The following is a 22,413-nucleotide window of genomic DNA, read 5'->3' on the forward strand; positions in this document are numbered from 1 at the left end:
ATGCATGCTATTGGTTCCTAATAGCCATTATAATGTTAGAAGAACTTGTGGAAAAGGGGGTAAGAATTCTCAAATGCCCTATTTGCAGGTGAACAACATTTAGGGACACATGTACCTTGGAGAGAGATAATGCAGAGAGAGCTAAATCATATCTCCCAACTGTCCCACTTTCCGTTTTTTGGGGATGTTCCCCTGTCCTGCCTGGGGCCGGCAGGGTCCTGCGGCAGGGGGCAGTTGGGAGGGATTCAGTATGAAATCCCAGCGGTCGGGATCCCGGTGTTCAAAATCCAAACGCCGAAATCCTGACCACCGAAATCCCGACAAGGGGGGGACGTGGATCGCCCCCCCCCCTTGCGGGCTACGCTCGGCACGCTAATTTATTCTCCCTCCAGGGGTGTCGTGGACACCCACGGATAGAGAAAGTGTCGGGATTTCGGCGGTCGGGATTCCGGCGGCGGGATCCCGACCGCCGGGATTTTAACTGCATCCCGTTGGGAGTCCCCCTGTCACCCAGTGAACAGTTGTGAATAGATGCTGTGCGCATGCACCACCGGGCCATTCGGTCCACTTCTTGTCTGTAGGCCGATTCGTCGCCGTCCTTGATAAGGCCAATAACGTAGTGTCATCGGCAAATTTGAATATCTTTACTGATTGCACCTCTGAGGTGCAGTCGTTGGTGTACAGGGAGAAGAGCAGGGGTGAGAGTACACAGCCCTGGGGGGCTCCTGTGCTGATGGACCGCACTTGGGAGGTGAATTCCGCTTTCACAACTTGTTTTCTATAGGTCAGAAAGTCCACAATCCAAGAACACGTAGCTTCAGGGACTCCTAGGCGGAGTAGTTTGGGGTGGAGGATGTTGGGGATGATTGTGTTGAAATCCGAGCTGAAGTCGACAAACAGGACCCTTGCATAGGTACCAGGCATATCCAGGTGCTGCAGAATGTAGTGCAGGCCCAGGTTGACTGCGTCCTCAATGCATCGATTAGATTGGCAGGCGAACTGGAGGGGGTCTAGCCGGTGGCCAGTCACAGCTAAATGTGTAAGAATAACACCTAATTCAATGACTGTTAGAACAGAGGGGGTCATTCAGGTCCGCTAAGCAGTGAAAGGTCGCTGCTTAACAAGCCTGCTAATGCCGCCCGCCGGGCATCCAAATGCCCACTCACCGCCGCCCTATGAATATCCCCGCTGCTTTGCGAATCAATGTTTTGCATAAACATCCATTTGCAGGGTAGCATGTGGGGCAGAAATCAATCGATGGTCGGGGACCATCGAATGATTTCTACCCTGCTCCCAAATCTTGCATCATCTGGATCTGAGAACTGGGAGGGCGGCTGATGTCCTGTGATCCAGCCTCTATCCCGCCCCACCTTTGCGAGCACCACGGCGGCTTTGCAAGTCACTGAAGGTGCCCGCACCGAGGCCCTGCACATGCGCAGAAGTGAATATGCGCAGTGCTCCAACATCAGTCCCCGGTGCAAACACGCCGGGGACTGATGCGATTAGAATCAGGCCCAGAGTTGGATGTGTATAATTGGGGCAGGTTAAATGCAGGACTATACGGCTAATTGCAACCTAGTATTCTTTCATAGTTAACATGATCAGACTCACAGATATAAGATCTGTGGAGAGTAGTCATTTAAGGGCAGATTTGTGACCATCCCTATTCTCAGATGCTGATGTGCTGTAATAATTTTGGCCCAATTCGCAATCCTTAAATGATTACATCACATAGATGTTTCAATTATCGCATGCACGGACAGATCACGTGAGAAAGCTCCATCCTGCCATTCTGCATCATTATCGGTGTATGTTTTGCAAAAAATACATTTATGCGTCGCCGACAACAATGCTGATCATAAGCACCTAAACCGGGGAGCTCCTGGAGGGTCATCGGGTCTCCCTGCTGCCGTGACCTCTAGTGCTGGAAGGTGAACTGCTGTTTTGCAGCATCATTTTACTGCACTGGGGGTCACAGAAGAGGCAGGGAGCCCCGATGACAGGCAGGCCTCAGTAGAGCGCTGATCCCTGGGTAGGTGAATATGATTTTTTGTACACTGATCAGCTTGGATGTCATAGCCTGACCCATAGTTGCCTACCCTCCTGCATTCTGCAGGAGACTCCCTGAAATAGCAGTAATCTCCCTCTCTCCCTCATTAGTCTAGCAATCTCCATCTTTCACCTAGCCCACATTACACTGTTACATTTTTTTGAGGGAAAAAGAATGAGAGATACATTTACATTAAATCATCAGTACTGTTTCCCAGCAGTTGGGAACAGAGAAACCTTGGTCGGACGCTGATCGGTCGGTTGCTTGGAGTCCGAGGCTGCACTGTGCCCCCGGGGAAACTTGGGGGTGCCGAACATGCACGGGTGATCCCAAAATCACCATGCACTAGTAAGCACTTGCACTGCGCACTTCCCTTCAGGTAGCGCTGCACGTCCTTACCTCGTCCTTTTGGATGGGGTAGGACAATTTTTCACACCCCCACCCCGGCCTTCTGGCTATGGTATCTTTATTATTTATTTCTCTTCCCCTCTCACATTTGTCACTTTTCACGTTCCTTGTTTTTTGTTGTTTTGTCACGTTTTTTTGGGTAGTGTGGTCGACCCTTTCGGGCCTTCCATTTCCCCAATGTGCCGAAGCTCTCGCCTTTTGGGAAGAGCTTCGGTCCCCCGAGGACGACCCCGAGCCGCAAGGCGGAGGGAAGTCTACTGAGGGTCTCTCCAAACCTTCGGGTGTGGAGGACCCACCGTCCTAACCCTTCCGGGGGTTGAGGAATGAGGGTCTCTCTAATCTTCGGCGAAGAGGACCCACCGTTCCCTATTTTCCTCTCTTTGGCCTTATGGTTGAGAGGGGTTAGGGGAAAAACGGAGGCCCGTCTCCTTCGGGAGATGGCCCAATTCGATCGCATGGCCCCCTTTGCACGTGTTTAGGCACAGCACTGGTGGTAGGGAGCACACCTCGGGCTCCTGAGTTTCTTCAAACTCAGCAGTTTACCAAGTATAGTAGCTCTTACTAACTGCTTTGGGGCTCATCTACATTTGGATATAATTCAATTTAAAAGATTCCTCTCAGATGTAGTAACACACACCCACGCTTCTAGGTGCCACATTCACAATCTCTTTTCACAATATCTCCATATCTGGAACTAGACAAATCCTTTGGATGGAGCGTGACACGCCGTGCAAAATTCCATTTCCAACTATAATCTCCCTGAAACTAGTTTTCAAAAGTAGGTAAGTATGAGCTGACCACACTGTCCTCTTAATCTTCCATCGGACACACTTTAGTGGAAAAAGACATACCTCCCGACTGTCTCAATTTTCGAGGGACCATCCCAGTTTCCCGCTGTGGGGGCAGTTGGGTGAATAAACACTGTGCGCATGTGCATAGCATCTATTCCCAGAGACAAAAGTCCTGTTTCAACAAGTATCAACAGAATTCATAAGTGTGTCCCAAAAATAATATTAACGGAATGTGGAATGGAAAAATCGGTGCTATTAAGCGGCATACTTGCCTACCCTCCCGAAATGGCCGGGAGGGTCCCGCAAATCGGGTCCCCCTCCCGGTCCCCCGGGAAGGGGGGCAAGTCTCCCGCATTTCCCTACAGCCCCGGCTCCCCCTCTCCCCGCGGTCTAAAAACTATGACTTTCGCGGGTCCACGGGGAGGGGGCGGGGCTAAATGACGCAATTTGCGGCATTTCGCGGCATTTTTAGCCCCTCCCCCCACCCACAGACCCGCAAATTGAGGCTTCGTCCCGTCATGGGGGCGGGGCTTGATGACATCACCCGTGCCCCGCCCCCAAAACGAAGCCTCTACCCACCCCCTTTCACTCCTCTCCGGGCTTCTCCCGGAAAGGAGTATGCCAAAGTCGGCAAGTATGTTAAGCGGGTAACCAAAGGGCCAACAATAATGTTCTTCATTAAAGTAAGGCCCCAAAATGGCCTAATTTAAACCATATGGGGCAAGTGATCCAAATCTGAATATCCATTCATTCTGACGTCTCAGAAGTGTGTTCATCAGATCTCCAAGCTGACTTTTTCAAGGTCATAGGCTTTACTGGTGTTATGATTCCCTGCATGTTTCATAGACACAACCAGCCACTGTTGGTAGTTTCTTCATTTTGGTTAGATCAGCTTGAGCATTCCTTATATTCCCAATATGCTCTAGAACCCAATCTCAGGCTTGTCGAACAATAATAACTTTGTATAAGTTATACTGTGCCCGTTTCACCAACACTCTCCTTCTGCTGGCCCTGAAACGTGTCTGACCAGTACAGAACCAAGTTGCCGCTGCGTCTATGCAGGTTAGAGAGCTGAACCTCCTCACAGCTTGATCGTGCACATTTCACTTGGGTATTGGTCATTGGGTCAACCAAATTAAGGTCGACATACGGGAAGTTCACAGGGTATCGGCTGGCCGCACACTGCAGAGAGACATCGCAGCAGTGTATGGCCACCTTAAGGTCGACATATATTGGGTCGACCACTGAAGGTCGACCGACCTTAGGCCAACACAGACAAAAGGTTGACATACCTAAGGTTGATTGGGTCAAAAGGTTGACACAATCATTAGGTCGACATTGGGAAGGTCGACATTTGTTTTTCATGTTTTTTTTGTCCCAAATGTCGACATAGTCAACATGGACACCGTACCAGTGCACTGCGACCCCTCACATGGATTGCTGCGCTCGCCATGCTCCGAGCACACTATTATATTCTCCCTCCACACCCTAGTGGATGGTAGGGTATGAAATACCTCCCGTCAGCACATGTCGGCTAAAAAAACTGTGAAAACCCTATGTCCTCCTTTTTTGACTGTTGACCTTCCCAATGTCCACGTAATGCGTGTGTCGAACTTTTGACCCTTTCAACCTCAGGCATGTTGAACTTTTGTCTGTGTTGACCTAAGGCCTGTTGTCCTTCAGTGGTCGACCTTAATGGTGTCGACCTACCGACCATTTCCCATTTCACTTATATCCACACTTACTGGCAGGGACAAGAACATAACTTCCCTCCTGCGTCAGTACATAACAGTCATTAACATACAGGAAATGACTTAGCCTCCACATTTTATATTCCACAATGTCCCTCATGCAGGATACTATTTCCAGGTTCATCCAAATCACAGCTTTAAAATAGGAATCTGGCGCTATTATACAGCGTCTCTGGAATAACAGCTCCACCTGCTGGACAAACGGAGGATAACATGATATAGGGGGTTATTCTGGTTTACTCCTTCTGGCAAATTCCTTCTTAGATGGACAAAACCATGTGCACTGCAGGGAGAGTTAGATTTGGGTGGGATTTGTACTTCAAACATCTATATTGCAGTGTAAACATAAAGCAGCCAGTATTTACCCTGCACAGAAACGAAATAACTCACCCAAATCTAATTCTCTCTGCACATGTTACATCTGCCCCCCTGCAGTGCACATGGTTTTGTCCAGAAGGAATAAACCAGAATAAACCAGAATAACCCCCATAGTGCATGTAAGGCAGATCAGGAATTGTTGGGTCCTATGCAGACTCTACCACGCACCTCTAGTACCCCTTTTACACAAGAGCCTCGTCTCTCTCCCCCCCTCCCCCCAGACTCTGCGCATCACACACCCCTCTGGACTCGGTGGCAGCCGCCGCTTACCTTCCCCGCCGCATCACTCAGTAAAATCCATTTAACAGTTAACACGTGTCATCATTATTGTTTCACATGGATGACACGACAGGTGTGAATGTGTTCCTGAAACACCCCCACTATCCACGTCAGCCCGAAGTGTGGTGAGCGAAGCGTGGCGAGCGCAGCGAGCCCTGCGAGGGGATGCGGTACGTGTCCTCCTGACCTGTTCATACCCCCACTATCTAAATCGGCATGGAGTTGATTTTATAAAGCGTGGTGAGCGCAGCAAGCCCCGCGAGGGGACGCGGAAAACGAGCCAGATGGGGAGAGGTGGTGAGTGACATCTTGGGGACACTACTGTGACTACGCTGCCTGACGGGGACACTGCGCTGACTACGCAGGGCTGCCGCGGGTACACTACGCTGACTATGCTTGGCTGCCGTTGGGCTACACTGACAGCGTAGCGTAAGGTGCCGCCGTGAAACTAAACAAGTACCGATTTTTTTCCCCAGTCGCAAATAAGTCAGTCTAGACTGTCTTTATTGCTGATGGATATAGCCGGAGAGGGGGTCGGTATTGACATCATGTGACATCAGCCACCCATCCTGAGCAGACCTTGATCCGCGCCCAGCGTTCCCCTGCACCGCCCCCTGTACACCCCCTTCCCTGCCAGTGCGAATGCCTTCATGGTGTATCACACTCGCGAATGCATTCACACAGGGGGTCTGCACATGCTTAAATTTGTGCATACAGTGCTATACATTGGATAGGTGACCCCATGCATTTGCACACCCTAATTTTTGTCCTTGACCCCCGATGGGAAAGAAACAGCTCAGTATGAGGGTCGTAACTTGGGACGAACAAATGGTACTGTTGCACAAGGTGCAGGTATTCCCAAAGGATGCTCCGGCCCGTCATCCTACAGCCCGTGTGTTGTGCTGCCTTCTGCGGCAGTGCTCTACTTCCCAGAACCCCTAGCTGTGATGTCCTGATGTCATGGGAGTTTGGGAGAGGCTGCATGGTCTCCTTGTGATTCTGGTTGATAGATCTAGTGCAAGCCTGACCAATTTGTGGCTCCCCAACTGAATCTACACATCCCAGCATGCATTGCCACAGTTTTAGCATTCCCTAATAGCAAAACTGTGGCAAGGCATGCTGGGATTTGTAGTTTCACAACTGCCAGAGAGCCACAAGTTTGCCAGGCCTAATCTAGTGTCTAGAATGATTCAATAGGTCACCACCAAAAGTTCGACATGCAACTTTGACAGAGTCAAAAGGAAGACACATGAAAAGGTCGACATGAGGTTTTTAATTTTTTTTTTACTTTTTCATACTTTACCATACACATGGACTACAATTGTGTCGAGCGAAGGATACGCTTTACACTAATTGGTGGTCCATGTCGACAGGTGTCGACTTTGGCACAATTTTTTTTTTTTTTTAACAACTCATGTTGAACTTTTAATGCATCTACTTTTTTGTTTGTTTGGACCACCAGCTGGATATACCCCTGGCAATCCACTAACAACCGACGGAGGTGGTTTTCCTATTAGCGGCAAAAGAACATCTAACCGCGAGTACTCGCACGCCCAGAGAAGGATCTCTGAGCGGTGGTGAGACAGCCGCGCCCACAGCAGCGGTTTTCCCCTACGGCAGCATTTGGGCTCCCGGTGTGAATCAGCCAGCAGTGTCTGGAGCTGGGACACCCACACTACAGTAGAGGCTCCCTTGTATAGACAGTGGACAGGCTCCCGGCGCTGACAGCTAGCGGCATCCGGAACTAGGACACCCGCATCATTGGTGACGCTGATGGTCATCAGAACCCGCATACTTACCATCTATACCATCTTTTGACACCTTGATGTGTATTGGACAAAGAAGGAAAGGAACTGCTCAAGGGGGAACGCACTAAAGAAATAGAATCGTAAAAAATAACTTTTAATACATCATAATTAATAATCCCACAATTAACTTGAATGGGAGTACAGCAAAAAATGAAAGTTTAAAATATTAGACATACACACACATACACACAATGTGCACAAAAAGACAGGGAATCAGTGCTTTAAAAATGACACTTACGTCCTGACCAAAAATTATGCTCACAAAATAATAGCCAAAGATGTGGTCTTTTTTTGATCACGGAAAAAATGTGTGTGGCCCTGTTCAGTAATTAATCTCCAATTAACCAGTGTAAATTTCTGAATTTAATTCAACCTATTTGTAGTGACACTGCCACCTTCTGGTGGATTTAATGACAAGGTGTAAGTGGTTCAGGGACCTTTCTCACCAAGGACCTCTGATACACTATCCTATTGCACCATCTAGTGGTGATTTTGGGAATATTATACAACTTTGAGCACAGTTTCAGGGCATCTGCTACCTGCTTCAAACTAGGTGTATAGAGTTTGACACCTAGGATGGTCTGATAGCGCCCTTAATAAACCAACATCATTTTATTAATCATTTATCAGGCTAGTGAGCATATTTGGACAGTCAATAACCGACACTAGTGTTTCGCTTAGCTTTGTCAAGGCCTTGACAAAGCTAAGCGAAACACTAGTGTCGGTTATTGACTGTCCAAATATGCTCACTAGCCTGATAAATGATTAATAAAATGATGTTGGTTTATTAAGGGCGCTATCAGACCATCCTAGGTGTCAAACTCTATACACCTAGTTTGAAGCAGGTAGCAGATGCCCTGAAACTGTGCTCAAAGTTGTATAATATTCCCAAAATCACCACTAGATGGTGCAATAGGATAGTGTATCAGAGGTCCTTGGTGAGAAAGGTCCCTGAACCACTTACACCTTGTCATTAAATCCACCAGAAGGTGGCAGTGTCACTACAAATAGGTTGAATTAAATTCAGAAATTTACACTGGTTAATTGGAGATTAATTACTGAACAGGGCCACACACATTTTTTCCGTGATCAAAAAAAGACCACATCTTTGGCTATTATTTTGTGAGCATAATTTTTGGTCAGGACGTAAGTGTCATTTTTAAAGCACTGATTCCCTGTCTTTTTGTGCACATTGTGTGTATGTGTGTGTATGTCTAATATTTTAAACTTTCATTTTTCGCTGTACTCCCATTCAAGTTAATTGTGGGATTATTAATTATGATGTATTAAAAGTTATTTTTTACGATTCTATTTCTTTAGTGCGTTCCCCCTTGAGCAGTTCCTTTCCTTCTTTGTCCAATATGCTATATGCTTGACTGCCGGGAACAGCACCCCCTCTAGTTTATTCAAGAAAATTTGGGGTTCTCTTTATAAAAAATATCTTTAATTTCGGTGTGCAGGAGAGCAACAGGCTTCCTAGTGGAGCCACCACACGTGACACCTTGATGTGTAATTCCCTATTAAAGTAGCGGCATTTGACTGCAACTAAACTATGGGGGATATTCTGGTTCACTCGCAAAGGCAAATTCCTTCTCATGGACAAAACCATGTGCACTGCAGGTGGGGCAGATGTAACTTGTGCAGAGAGAATTAGATTTGGGTGGGGTTTTACTTCAAAGTGAGATCTATATTGCAGTGTAAAAATAAAGCAGCCAGTATTTACCCTGCACAGAAACAAAATAACTCACCCAAATCTAATTCTTTCTGCAAATTACATCTGCCCCCCTTGCAGTTCACATGGTTTTGTCCATTTGAGAAGGAATTTGCCTTTGCGAGTGAACCAGAATAAGGGCCTATATGTGAGGATCACACAGCGCTTTGCAAACAAGATTTAATCTAGTGGTGTTTGAACTGAGACTGCCCGTAACAAATTCAAACCTTCTGACCTCTAAAGGTCTATGAAAGAATACCTAAAAACGGGACTTGTATATTTAAAATCACCCACAGGCAAATTGACACTCATTGCTCAATTTAATCATCTTTTCAGATTGCACTTCATCTATGTAAGAATTGGGAATATCCTACTTCGCCATTAAAGTGGCACAAATTCGACTCATATATGAAATATCACTGAGGTGTGAATTATTCATTTTAAATTACATGGGGGAAATTTACTAAGCCTAATTCGTATAAAATAGGCGTATTTGTATCCAAAAATACACATATTTTAAACGTATTCGTATTTTCGGGATATACTATCCTGAAAATACGTCCATTTGTATTTATGGCACATTCGTATTTGTATAATTTCCTTCCACAGGTCCCCTATGGATTTCTTCGGACACCGGACCCGGACCAGGACGCCGACACCAGACCATGACGCCGACACCGGACCAGGACCGAGGGCTACCTACGGGATCAAGATAGGTAAGTTATCAGTATGTATGGGCTCTGTGTGTATTAAAGTTTTATTTTTATTATGTGTCAGTGTGCTTTTATTTAACTATTGGTTTTGTGGAACTAAGAGTCCCAGCAAGCCTATTAATGGGCCGCATGCTGGGACTTGTGGTTCTCCAAGTCCCCGTATGCGTTCAAGGCTTGCTTGGCCTCAGGGGGTGAGATTCTATGCTATGCGCTAAATGCGCATGTTTTATTTGCGCACCACATCGCCGCAAATCGCCAATTTTAAAATCGCATTTTTCAGTCAAAATGCGCATATTTAATGTGATGCGCATTGGAGGCTGAAAAGTGCGAAGAGGGGCGATTTGCAGCGAAGTGGTGCGCTGTATTTAGTCCTGAAAATGTGCGATTTTCATGTCTGAAAATCGCACATTTGCAGGACAGCGCAAAGTTGTAAAAAAAAAAACGAGCGCGGGGTCCCCCGCCCGAGCATAACCAGCCCCGGGCTCACTGAGCCGGTGCTGGTGACATAAAATCAGGGTCCCCGACAAATAGGGGTCCCCTTGATTTTATGAAACCAGCACCAGACTCAAGGTCCGGCGCTGGTTCCCAAAATACGGGGGACAAAGTGACTAGGGGTCCCCCGTATTTTAAGAACCAGCACCGGACACAACCAGCCAGCAGGGTAATGCCACAGCCGGGGTAAACTTATTATATAAGCTCCCGCGGCCAAAGCATTAACCCCCTGGCTGGTCAGCATGGGCAGGGGTCCTGGGGAAGTGGGGACCCCCCAATGAAGGGCCCCCCCCCCCTCCAGGACTTACCAGCCCATGCTGATAGTCCGGGGCTGTCCCCGATGCCCCTGGCCGGTGGGCATCGGGCTGATGATTTGTGTAAAAAAAATAATTAAAACTATTGTTTTACACTGGTGAACTATGAGTCCCAGCAAGCCTACCCCGCATGCTGGGACTTGGGGAACCACAAGTCCCAGCATGCGGGGCATTAAAGGGCCCGCTGGCACTTGTAGTTCTGCAGTGAAAAAAATAGTGCACAAAATCACACTGACACCCTGTAAAATAAAACTTTAATACACACCAAACACACTGATACTTACCTACCTTGAGCCCGTAGGTCGGTCCCTGGATCCTGGGTCCGTCCTCCGGGGCTCCAGGGCAGAAGAGTCCGGTTCCGGGGCCTTGGTCCTGGTTCCGGGGCTGGTCCTGGGGTTCCGGGGCTCCTGGCCTGCAGAATCCGGGGTCCGGGATCCGAGGTAGTCCAGAGGGGTACCTAAGGAAGCAAATCCAACTTACCTGGTCCCCGGCGGCAACCTCGGACTCCTCACCGGTGACTGCGCTTCTCCCATCTGCTACCCGGCTTGCAGGACTTTGACCGGCGCTGAGATGTTTCCTCCTCGGCGTCTCTGGACAGAATGATTTCTTGGCCAATCAGGAGCCGAGAAAGTCGGCTCCTGATTGGCCAGAAATCATTCTAACTAGAGACGCCAAGGAGGAAACATCTCTGCTCTAGATGCGCTGAGATGTTACTTCTGATTGGCCAAGAAATCATTCTGTCCAGAGACGACGAGGAGGAAACATCTCAGCGCCGGTCAAAGTCCTGCAAGCCGGGTAGCAGATGGGAGAAGCGCAGTCACCGGTGAGGAGTCCGAGGTCGCCGCCGGGGACCAGGTAAGTTGGATTTGCTTCCTTAGGTACCCCTCTGGACTACCTCGGATCCCGGACCCCGGATTCTGCAGGCCAGGAGCCCCGGAACCCCAGGACCAGCCCCGGAACCAGGACCAAGGCCCCGGAACCGGACTCTTCTGCCCTGGAGCCCCGGAGGACGGACCCAGGATCCAGGGACCGACCTACGGGCTCAAGGTAGGTAAGTATCAGTGTGTGTGTGTTTTGTGTGTATTAAAGTTTTATTTTACAGGGTGTCAGTGTGATTTTGTGCACTATTTTTTTCACTGCAGAACTACAAGTGCCAGCGGGCCCTTTAATGCCCCGCATGCTGGTACTTGTGGTTCCCCAAGTCCCAGCATGCGGGGTAGGCTTGCTGGGACTCATAGTTCGCCAGTGTAAAACAATAGTTTTAATTATTTTTTTTACACAAATCATCAGCCCGATGCCCACCGGCCAGGGGCATCGGGGACAGCCCCGGACTATCAGCATGGGCTGGTAAGTCCTGGAGGGGGGGGACCCCTTCATTGGGGGGGTCCCCACTTTCCTAGGACCCCTGCCCATGCTGACCAGCCAGGGGGTTAATGCTTTGGCCGCGGGAGCTTATATAATAAGTTTCCCCCGGCTGTGGCATTACCCTGCTGGCTGGTTGTGTCCGGTGCTGGTTCTTAAAATACGGGGGACCCTAGTCACTTTGTCCCCCGTATTTTGGGAACCAGCGCCGGACCTTGAGTCTGGTGCTGGTTTCATAAAATCAAGGGGACCCCTATTTGTCGGGGACCCTGATTTTATGTCACCAGCACCGGCTCAGTGAGCCCGGGGCTGGTTATACTCGGGCGGGGGACCCCGCGCTCGTTTTTTTTGTTTTTTAACCCTTTCTTTTATTTTTGACAGCAGAACCCTGCACAGAACATTGCGATCTGTGCAGGGTTCTGGCTAATTCGCCTTACAGACCCAGGTCTGAAATTAGTGCGATAATTAGTCACTTAAAAAATGCGATGTGCAAATGCGCATAGCATTAAATATGCGACTTGTATACTTTTGTATTGGAAAACATCTGGATGCGATAAAAATGCGAATTAATCTCGCATTTTTATTCAGCATACCTTAACGCACATAATATGCGATTTCAGTCCCTGAGCGCATTCCATTAAATAAACGATTTAATGGGAAAATGCGATATCGCCATTTTGTGGTCTAATTACCGCAAAAAAACGATAATCGCATCCCATAGAATGTCACCCTTAGTTCCACAACAAAACCCAATGGTTTCTTCTATTTTTTTACACTTTATTAGCCCAGTGGCCACCGCTCTAGGGCCACCGGTGACAGCACCAGGCTTCAGTCTGGCCAGGTAAGTCCTGGAGGAGGGGGACCCCTTTATTGGGGGGGGTCCCCAGGACCCCTGCCAAGGCTGACCGGTCAGAGGGATGAATACTTTGGCTGGGGGGACTTGAATAAAATAGTCTCCCCCCGGCTGTGGTTGGGCCTGGGACTGGGTTTCAAAATACGGGGGACCCCTACGCGTTTTGTCCCCCGTATTTTGGGAACCAGCCCTGGTTCTTTGAGGCTGTTACTGGTTATAGCCGTGGGGGGGGGGGGGGGGGGGGTGTCCCCACACACTCTTTTTTTTTTTCAATTATTTACTTATTTTTCTGTCTTTTTTTACACACTGAAGCCTGCACGGATCTGGCTGATCTGTGCAGGCTGCCAATACGAATTTGTATTTTAAAATATGAATTTGTATTTCAAAATACGAATTTGTATTTAAAATACGAATTTGTATCGGGAAAATACGAATCAGTCAAATACAACTGATCAGTGGCGGATTCAGGGGGGGGGGGGCACCCGGGCATGTGCCCCCCTGTCATTTATTTTGTAGCTGAGGACCAGGGCTTTCCAACGAGCCCAGCCCTGTGTCTCTAGCCCCCCGGGAACCGGAGATATCGCCTGGCAAACCTGTAACATTTTTTCCCCATAGGATAATATGGGACCCGTCAATTCCGACCCCCACCCGGTTCCGATGGCTGCCAGTTGCCACCCTGGCATCACAGAAGCTTATGGTTCATTTCATTCAATTCCAAATCGCTGGGCCTTCAATTTGATACCAGGCTTGTCCAAATCGGTCAATCGGTTCCAGAGATATAGCGTGTAAACCGATTATTTTTTTTTAAATGTAATTTCATGGCTGTTCATGTTCTTTGAGAGCAAATTACTCTGGAACCAAACGTTCCAGTTTCACTGGACCAAAATCATTCAAAGCCCGATCAAAAGTTCTTCAATATAATACTTGTCTCATGTAAATGGGTCAGTTGGTTCCGAAGATATAGCCGGTTAAATGAGACAGCTGGTTAAAGGGGGGAGGGGTGGTTTTCTCTCCCCCTCACACCAGAAAATGCAGGGACTAGGCTTGTGTAAAAGGGGCCAACCTGGGAATGCATTTTCTGGTGTGAAAAGGGGATTATTTCAAATAGCCGGGACCTGCAGTGCTCTGAATACAGCAAGGCTCTGCCACTGTCAGTGGCTATCACTTCTGCCTGGCGGCGGCTGTCCCCCATTTACCACGAGCATGTATTCCCCCTTGGCAATGAGCATGTAATACCACATGGCAACGAGCATGGAATCTCTGGCAATGAGCATGTAGAGAAGCAGCACTTATGTAGCATCATTTTTAATAGGCATTATGGTGTTTGGCATAACACATAATGGCGTGTAACTTAACGTGTAATGGACATTATGGTGTAAATGTTTAATGCGAGCTTTTGGTGGACAATGTCCCTGTTTATGAAGTGTATTGTGAATTTTGGCTTAATCTGTGTGGCATTATGTGAATTCTGGCTCAATTCATGTGGCATTATGTGAATTTTGTCTCAATCCGTGTGGCATTATGTGAATTTTGGCTCAATCCATGTGGCATTATGTGAATTTTTTCCCAATCCGTGTGGCATTATGTGAATTTTGGCTCAATCCGTGTGGCATTATGTGAATTTTGGCTCAATCCATGTGGCATTATGTAAATTTTGGCTCAATCCGTATAGCATTTTATGCATTTGGCTCAATCCGTGTGGCATTATGTGAATTTTGACACAATCCATTTGGCATTATGTGAATTTTGGCTCAATCCGTGTGTGTTATTATGTAAATTTTGGCTCAATCCATGTGGCATTATGTGAATTTTGACACAATCCATGTGGCATTATTTGAATTTTGGCTCAATCCATGTGGCATTATGTAAATTTTGGCTCATTCCATTTGGCATCATGTGTAAGGGGCAAGTATAATGGGGTCTAGTATTTTGTTGCATAATGTGTAGAAGTTGTATATGGTGTTGACACGCCCCCTGTTGAGTGGCCACACACCCTTTTCCGGAGCGCGCCTTTGGCGCGCGCACAACTACATCCTTTACTTTTGTCGCCATGGTGGGCTGCGTACTTTAAATGCCATTCCATTTCCACCCTCTCCTGCCGCTCTCTTAGCATGTACACTGGCACCACTAACACCGCCCCTCCCCCACCCAAACCCTTTTTTATCATGGTGCCCCCCCTGTCATTATATCCTGGATCCGCCCCTGCAACTGATTAGTAAATTATCCACCGGAATACGAATGAAAATTTGACTACACCAGTCGTATTCATTCGTATTAAGAATACGAATACGATTTTTCGTATTCTGAGGAAATTTCCCCCATAGTATTTAAGGCTGAATAAAGACTCACGTACATCCAGTTCAACCTTGGTGGATTAGCTCCATCCCTTGCTATACATAGTGTATACTGATATGTTCAAGGACAGATTATGATTATTGCTTGTACCCCTGTATGTTTTTAACCAATAGATGTTTGTCCAACCTTATTTTAAATGTATTTATTGTGTCTGCCGACACCACATCTCCAGGAAGAGAGTCCCATAGTTTAGATGCCCGTACTGTAAAAAAATGTTTTCTTCTAATGGTACGAAATCTTCTTTCCTCTAGTCTAAACTCATGACCCAGTGTCCTTGATTCCTTCCTTACAGTAAAAAGGGCGTCTGACAGTTCCTTATTTTGTCCACTGATATATTTGTACATGTTAAGCATGTCCCCCCTTAAACGTCTCTTCTCTAGCGTAAACAATCCTAAATGGTTCAATCTATTTTCATAGCTTAAATTCTCCATTCCCTAATTAGCTTTGTCGCTCTTCTTTGGACTTTATCCAGGTCTATGATGTCCTTTTTATAGTGCGGGGCCCAGAATTGTACTCCATATTCTAGATGTGGCCTAACCAATGCTTTGTACAGTGGCATAATTACATTTAAGTTCCTAGTCTCCATACCCCTTTTTATGCATGCTAGTATCCTGTTGCAGTAGCGCACGCATGGGGGTTTCTGAGTACCCAGAACCCCCCCCAGGAGTCTAAGGGTCCTAGACTGAAAGCTGAGGGTCCCCTCTTTCCATGGGTACAAGATTTTTAAAAACCGCGCCCTTGGGAACCGGAGATATCTGACTTCAGTGGTCCCCATCCAAGCCTGTTAATTGATATTCCCAGTCAGATATTTAAGATTGTGTCTGACTTATACGGCCTACACACATGCCGATATTAAGGCATTTTCTAAGCGATTTTGCTTAGTTTGGCAACTCGCTTAGCAAATGGCCTCACATCGGTGTATGTGTGGGGGCTATATCGGCAGCAGTGCGCGTCCCCGCGCGTCTTTATCGCTGGCCGAGATTGATGGACAGTGTCCATCAATCTCGGCATCGGCAGGGTTCTCCCACCGGAGAACACTGGCGCTGTCTGCTCGCTTAGCACACAGAGCTGACAGCTCGCTCTGTGTGTGGGCTGTCAGCTCTGTGTGCTATGCGATAGCGGCGCAGCACAGCCCGACCTAGCATAGCTAGGTAGCCCTGCACACATCGCTATGTGTGTAGGGCCCATTAGACTTAGAGATATCAGCCTTCCAGCAGCTGGTTACTGCTCCAGCTCCACACACCTGGTATGTAGTTTTATATACTCGTTGGCAGATTGCTCTGCTCTGCCTCCTGAACTCTGATCCCTTAGTCCCCAATACCATTTGGTAGGTGGGATTCTCTAGTTTTTAATTCCATTAAAATTTCTGGGAACTGGAGATATTTGCAGTGAAGCAAGCTGTCCTCCCACCAGAAAATTATGAATAATAAGCCCACTCCACTATACACCCTCCTCTGCATATTAAACATCCTCTACCACCCTGGAAGTTATGTATCAGGGCCCCTTCATTCAGCCCAATGCCCCCTTCTCCCACCATCTGTACAGTAAAGGGGTAATTAGTGGAAATTACTGATCCAGGCCCTATATGCTGAGCGGTTGATATAATACCCCCTACCACCCGCGGGACATCAAAGCTTCCACCACCCCTACCGCTGGAGGATCGGTAGGGGCCCCAATACATTGCTATACCCAGGGGTCTACACTGCTGTTGATGCCCCTGTATGTATATATATATATATATATATATATTACATTGACAAAAAACCTTACGGTTTCACATGTCCCATTAAGGCTTCTTACACATGATCTGGCATTTCTGAAACCTGTTGTAACTCTTTCACTCAAACGCCAAAAAGCAATGAAATTACGATCATTAAGGCTGACGCCTTAATGGACGTGTTCCTTGCGCAATACAGATATGGTACGCCATCACATCCTGTGGATAAGTGCAGATTCAGCACTCTCACAGAGTGAGATTGGTGGAGCTGCTAATTCACAGATTTGTGTGCTCATTGGAATACACACATGCAGTCTATGCAACTGAAGGTCTGAGCAGTTATGTGGCGCGCTCATCCTAATAAGTACCTGCAATCATCTAAAACGGTCTATACCTCTAAGTTACTATAGTGTTCATTCTAGCACCCGCCATCTTTGAAAACCCATTCAGTTCCTCCTCCCTGCCTGGGGTGTAGCTGTCTGTTGTCGTGCTTCCAGCACAGTGTGGTCTGTGTATCAGCACTGCAAACCAGACCTGTGCTAGAAGCACTACAGCAGACAGCAACACCCCAGACAGGGTAGAGGAACTGCATGGGTTTTCAAAGATGACGTGTGCTAGAATAAACATTATTACTAGAACTATCCCACTGAGGGTCCAACATATTTCACACTCACTATATACATTTCATTTAGTATTCACATACAGTTACCAGAAACATCTTTCATAATTGCAAAAACTATAATACTCCCAACTACTATGCATCTACACTTTCTTCTCCTATACGCCGTCATGCTGTTCTGTCTTCGCCGATACCTACTGTGGTGCTGTGTATTCCCTCATCTGCACCAATGTGTCTTTCCCCATCTGCGCTGCCCGGTCTTTCCACACAGATGCCACCATTTCCTTCTACCTGTGCCACTGGCTTCCCCTCTATTAGTGATACTCTGTCTCCCCCCTCCCTCCATGCTGCTCTGCCCGCCTCATCCATGACAGTTTCCTTCCATCTGTACTGCTGTCTCCCCTCTCCATCTGTGCTGCTCTGTTTCCCTTTATCCCCTTTGCTTCGAACCCAATCGCATCAATCTGTCTTACCTTCCCCAATCTGTGCCACTGTTTTCCACCCATCTGCTTCGTTAGTCCCCACATAACTGCTCAGACCTTCAGTTGCATAGACTGCATGTGTGTATTCCAATGAGCACACAAATCTGTGAATTAGCAGCTCCACCATTGTGTGAGTGACAGCAATCTCACTCTGTGAGAGTGCTGAATCTGCACTTACCCACAGGCTGTGATGGCGTACCATATCTGTATTGCGCAAGGAACACGTCCATTAAGGCGTCAGCCTTAATGATCGTAATTTCATTGCTTTTTGGCGTTTGAGTGAAAGAGTTACAACAGGTTTCAGAAATGCCAGATCATGTGTAAGAAGCCTTAATGGGACATGTGAAACCGTGAGGTTTTTTGTCAATGTAATTTCATAGCTTTTTTCAATTTATTTATTTATTTTAAATTTTAAATTTCAGTGTAAGAATAAAATTAGATTTTTTAAATGTTTAATGATAACACACCCCTGGCAATGAGACAGCGTACACGCGGGGGGCACTGGGAAGGGGACAGCGTACACGTGGGGGGCACTGGGAAGGGGACAGCGTACACGCGGGGGCACTGGGAAGGGGACAGCGTACACGCGGGGGGCACTGGGAAGGGGACAGCGTACACGGGGGGGCACTGGGAAGGGGACAGCGTACACGCGGGGGGCACTGGGAAGGGGACAGTGTACACGCAGGGGGCACTGGGAAGGGGACAGCGTACACGCGGGGGCACTGGGAAGGGGACAGCGTACACGCGGGGGGCACTGGGAAGGGGACAGCGTACACGCGGGGGGGGCACTGGTGGGGGACAGCGACGCTGTCCCCCACCAGTGCCCCCCCCGCGTGTACGCTGTCCCTTCCCAGTGCCCCCCCGCGTGTACGCTGTCCCCTTCCCAGTGCCCCCGCGTGTACGCTGTCACAGCGTACACGCGGGGGGCACTGGTGGGGGACAGCGTACACGGGGGGGCACTGGTGGGGGACAGCGTACATATGGGGGGGCACTGGGGGGGGGCAGGGTACACATGGGGGCACTGGGGGGGGCAGGGTACACACGGGGATAGTGGGGTGGGGGACAGGGTACACACGGGGATAGTGGGGTGGGGGACAGGGTACACACAGGGACAGAGGGGGGACGGATTTACCTGGGTGCAGCTGCAGTACAGGGGGACAGAGTACACACGGGGGGGCACCATACAAACAGCGGGCACTGGGGGGGGACAGCGTACACATGGCGGGCACTGAGAGGGAAGGCAGGGTACATACAGCGACAGTGACGGGGGAAAGGGTATGCACAGGATAGTGGTGTGGGGGACATGGTGCACACAGGGACAGTGGGGGGATGGATTTATCTGGGTGCAGCTGCTCCTCTGATGGCCCGGTGGCTGCTTTCTATCTTCTGGGTGGCGGAGGCAACTCAACGCCGGGGCTTCACCAGACTGTTAGGGCTGCAGGCTGTGGAAGCGGCTGAACCTGGTCCCGACGAGTCCCGGCGGCAGCATGGGGAGGACAGTCTGGGCAGGAAATATAATAATTATTACAATAATAATGCGTACACACGGGGGGGACAGCGTACAAACGAAGGGAGGGGGGCACAGTGTACACACAGGGGGGGGGCACAGCGTACACACGGGGGGGGCGCACAGCGTACACACGGGGGTGGCACAGCGTACACACAGGGGGGGCACAGCGTACACACGGGGGGGGGCACAGCGTACACACGGGGGGGCCACAGCGTACACACGGGGGGGCACAGCGTACACACGGGGGGGCACAGCGTACACACGGGGGGCACAGCGTACACACGGGGGGGCACAGCGTACACACGGGGTGGGGGGCACTGAAGGGCGATAGTGTACACACGGGGAGGCACTGAGGGGGGACAGCGTACACCTGGGGGGATGCACTAAGGGGGCACTGCGTACACACGGGAGGCAATGAGGCACTGCGTACAAACGGGGGCACAGCGTACACACGGGGGGCACTGAGGGTGGACAGAGTACACACGGTGGGCACTGAGGGGGGGGGCAGCGTACACACGGGGGGCAATGAGGGTGGACAGCGTACACACGGGGGGCAATGAGGGTGGACAGCGTACACACGGGGGGCAATGAGGGTGGACAGCGTACACACGGGGGCACTGAGGGGAGACATCGTACACACGGGGGGCACTGAGGGGAGACAGCGTACACACAGGGGGCAATGAGGGGAGACAGCATACACACGGGGGGCACTGAGGGGAGACAGCGTACACACGGGGGTTATTGAGTGGGACAGCGTACACACGGGGGGCACTGAGGGGAGACAGCGTACACACGGGGGTTATTGAGTGGGACAGCGTACACACGGGGGGCACTGAGGGTGGACAGCGTACACACGGGAGAGCTGCAATCGAAGCTGAAAGCAACAATGGATGGCTGCAGAGTAGCAGTGTGGGGAGAGCATCTCCAGCCCGGCGGCAGCCAGTTTTGCATACTCTGCTGAGAAAGTTGCACTGGCCTTGCAAGAAGAGAGAGACAGAGACAGAGAGAGAGAGATACCAAAGGCTGTTTCACATGCTCCGGGTGGCGACAGGCGGCAAAACCCTGCACGGCCAAAAGCCATGCCGTACACAGTAGTTAATAATGGACAGCATGGTGTCCATTCCCACGGGACGGTCATGGTCCGGCCGCCGGTTTGCAGCCGGATGCCACCACTGGAAAGGACGGCTGCCGGGCCATTGTAAACCTCTGTGCACGGCAAGGCTTCTTGGCTGTGCGGGGTTTCGAGGCACCAGGATTACCAGGGTCAGAGAAAGAGAGTTACATGGGGAGAGAGAGGAAGACATGTTTATATGTCACTATGATGTGCTTATCTGCTCCTGTGGTGGTCTCATATAGAGTGTAATATCCCTGCCAGTGTCCAGCTAGTTAGCATACAGTGGTGCTGTTACTCACCACTTTCTCTCCACACCCTGGCCATAAACATCAGTCTGGATGCAGCATGACTCCCTGGAAAATCGAAACGGTGTGGTGTTAAAATAGAGGAGACCAAGGGTAGGTAAGGGATGCACTGGGCCTAGTGCAATTTGGAATGTTTTCATCTGATGCAGGGCAATCTAATTAAATCGAATTAAAAATAGAGGTAGAATCTACCTCCATTTTACATTCCCTCTCCCCGGGGACATAACTAGACCTATGTGGGCCCTGTAGCAAAATTTTTCAGGGGCCCCCCATACACTCAATAGCAATCGGTGCATGCGCACTTGGCTCCAGCAACACTGTATAAAGACACAGCTGTACATTATGCTCTCATTCATACACTGCCACACATACAGTACTGCCACTCCCATTCATACATACTATATACACTGCTGCTCTCATTCATAAATAATACATAGACCAGTGGTCAGGGAACTCGGTCCTCATTACCCCACACAGTGCATGTTTTGCTGGTAACCCAGCAGGTGCACAGGTGTACGAATTACTCACAGACACATTTTATAAGGTCCGCAGGTGGAGTTAATTATTTCACTTGTGATTCTGTGAAGAGACCTGCAAAACATGCACTGCATGGGGTAATGAGCACAGAGTTCCCTGACCACTGCCATAGACTGATGCTCTCATTCATACATATTACACACACTAGCGCTCTCATACATACATATTACACACACACACTACCGCTCTCATACATACATACTACACACACTACCGCTCTCATACATACATATTACACACACTACCGCTCTCATACATACATATTACACACACACACTACCGCTCTCATACATACATATTACACACATTACCGCTCTCATACATACATACTGCACACACTACCGCTCTCATACATACATATTACACACTGCCGCTTTCATACATACATATTACACACACTGCCGCCCTCATTCATACATACTACACACACTGCCGCCCTCATTCATACATACTACACACACGGCCGCCCTCATTCATACATACTACACACACTCCCATTCATACTACACACACTGCCGCCGTCATGCATACATACTACACACACTGCCGCCTCATTCATACATACTACACACACTGCCGCCCTCATTCATACATACTACACACACTGCCGGCCTCATTCATACATACCACATACTGCCGCCCTCATTCATACATACTACACACTGCCGCCCACATTCATACATACTACACACACTGCCGCCCTCATTCATACATACTACACACACTGCAGCCCTCAGTCGTACATACTACACACACTGCCGCTCTCATTCAAACATACTACACACACTGCCGCCCTCATTCATACATACTACACACACTGCCGCCCTCATACATACTACACACACTGCCGCCATCATTCATACA

This window comes from Crinia signifera, chromosome 12, assembly GCF_055691185.1.
Source record: "Crinia signifera chromosome 12, ASM5569118v1, whole genome shotgun sequence".
Classification (NCBI taxonomy): Eukaryota; Metazoa; Chordata; class Amphibia; order Anura; family Myobatrachidae; genus Crinia; species Crinia signifera.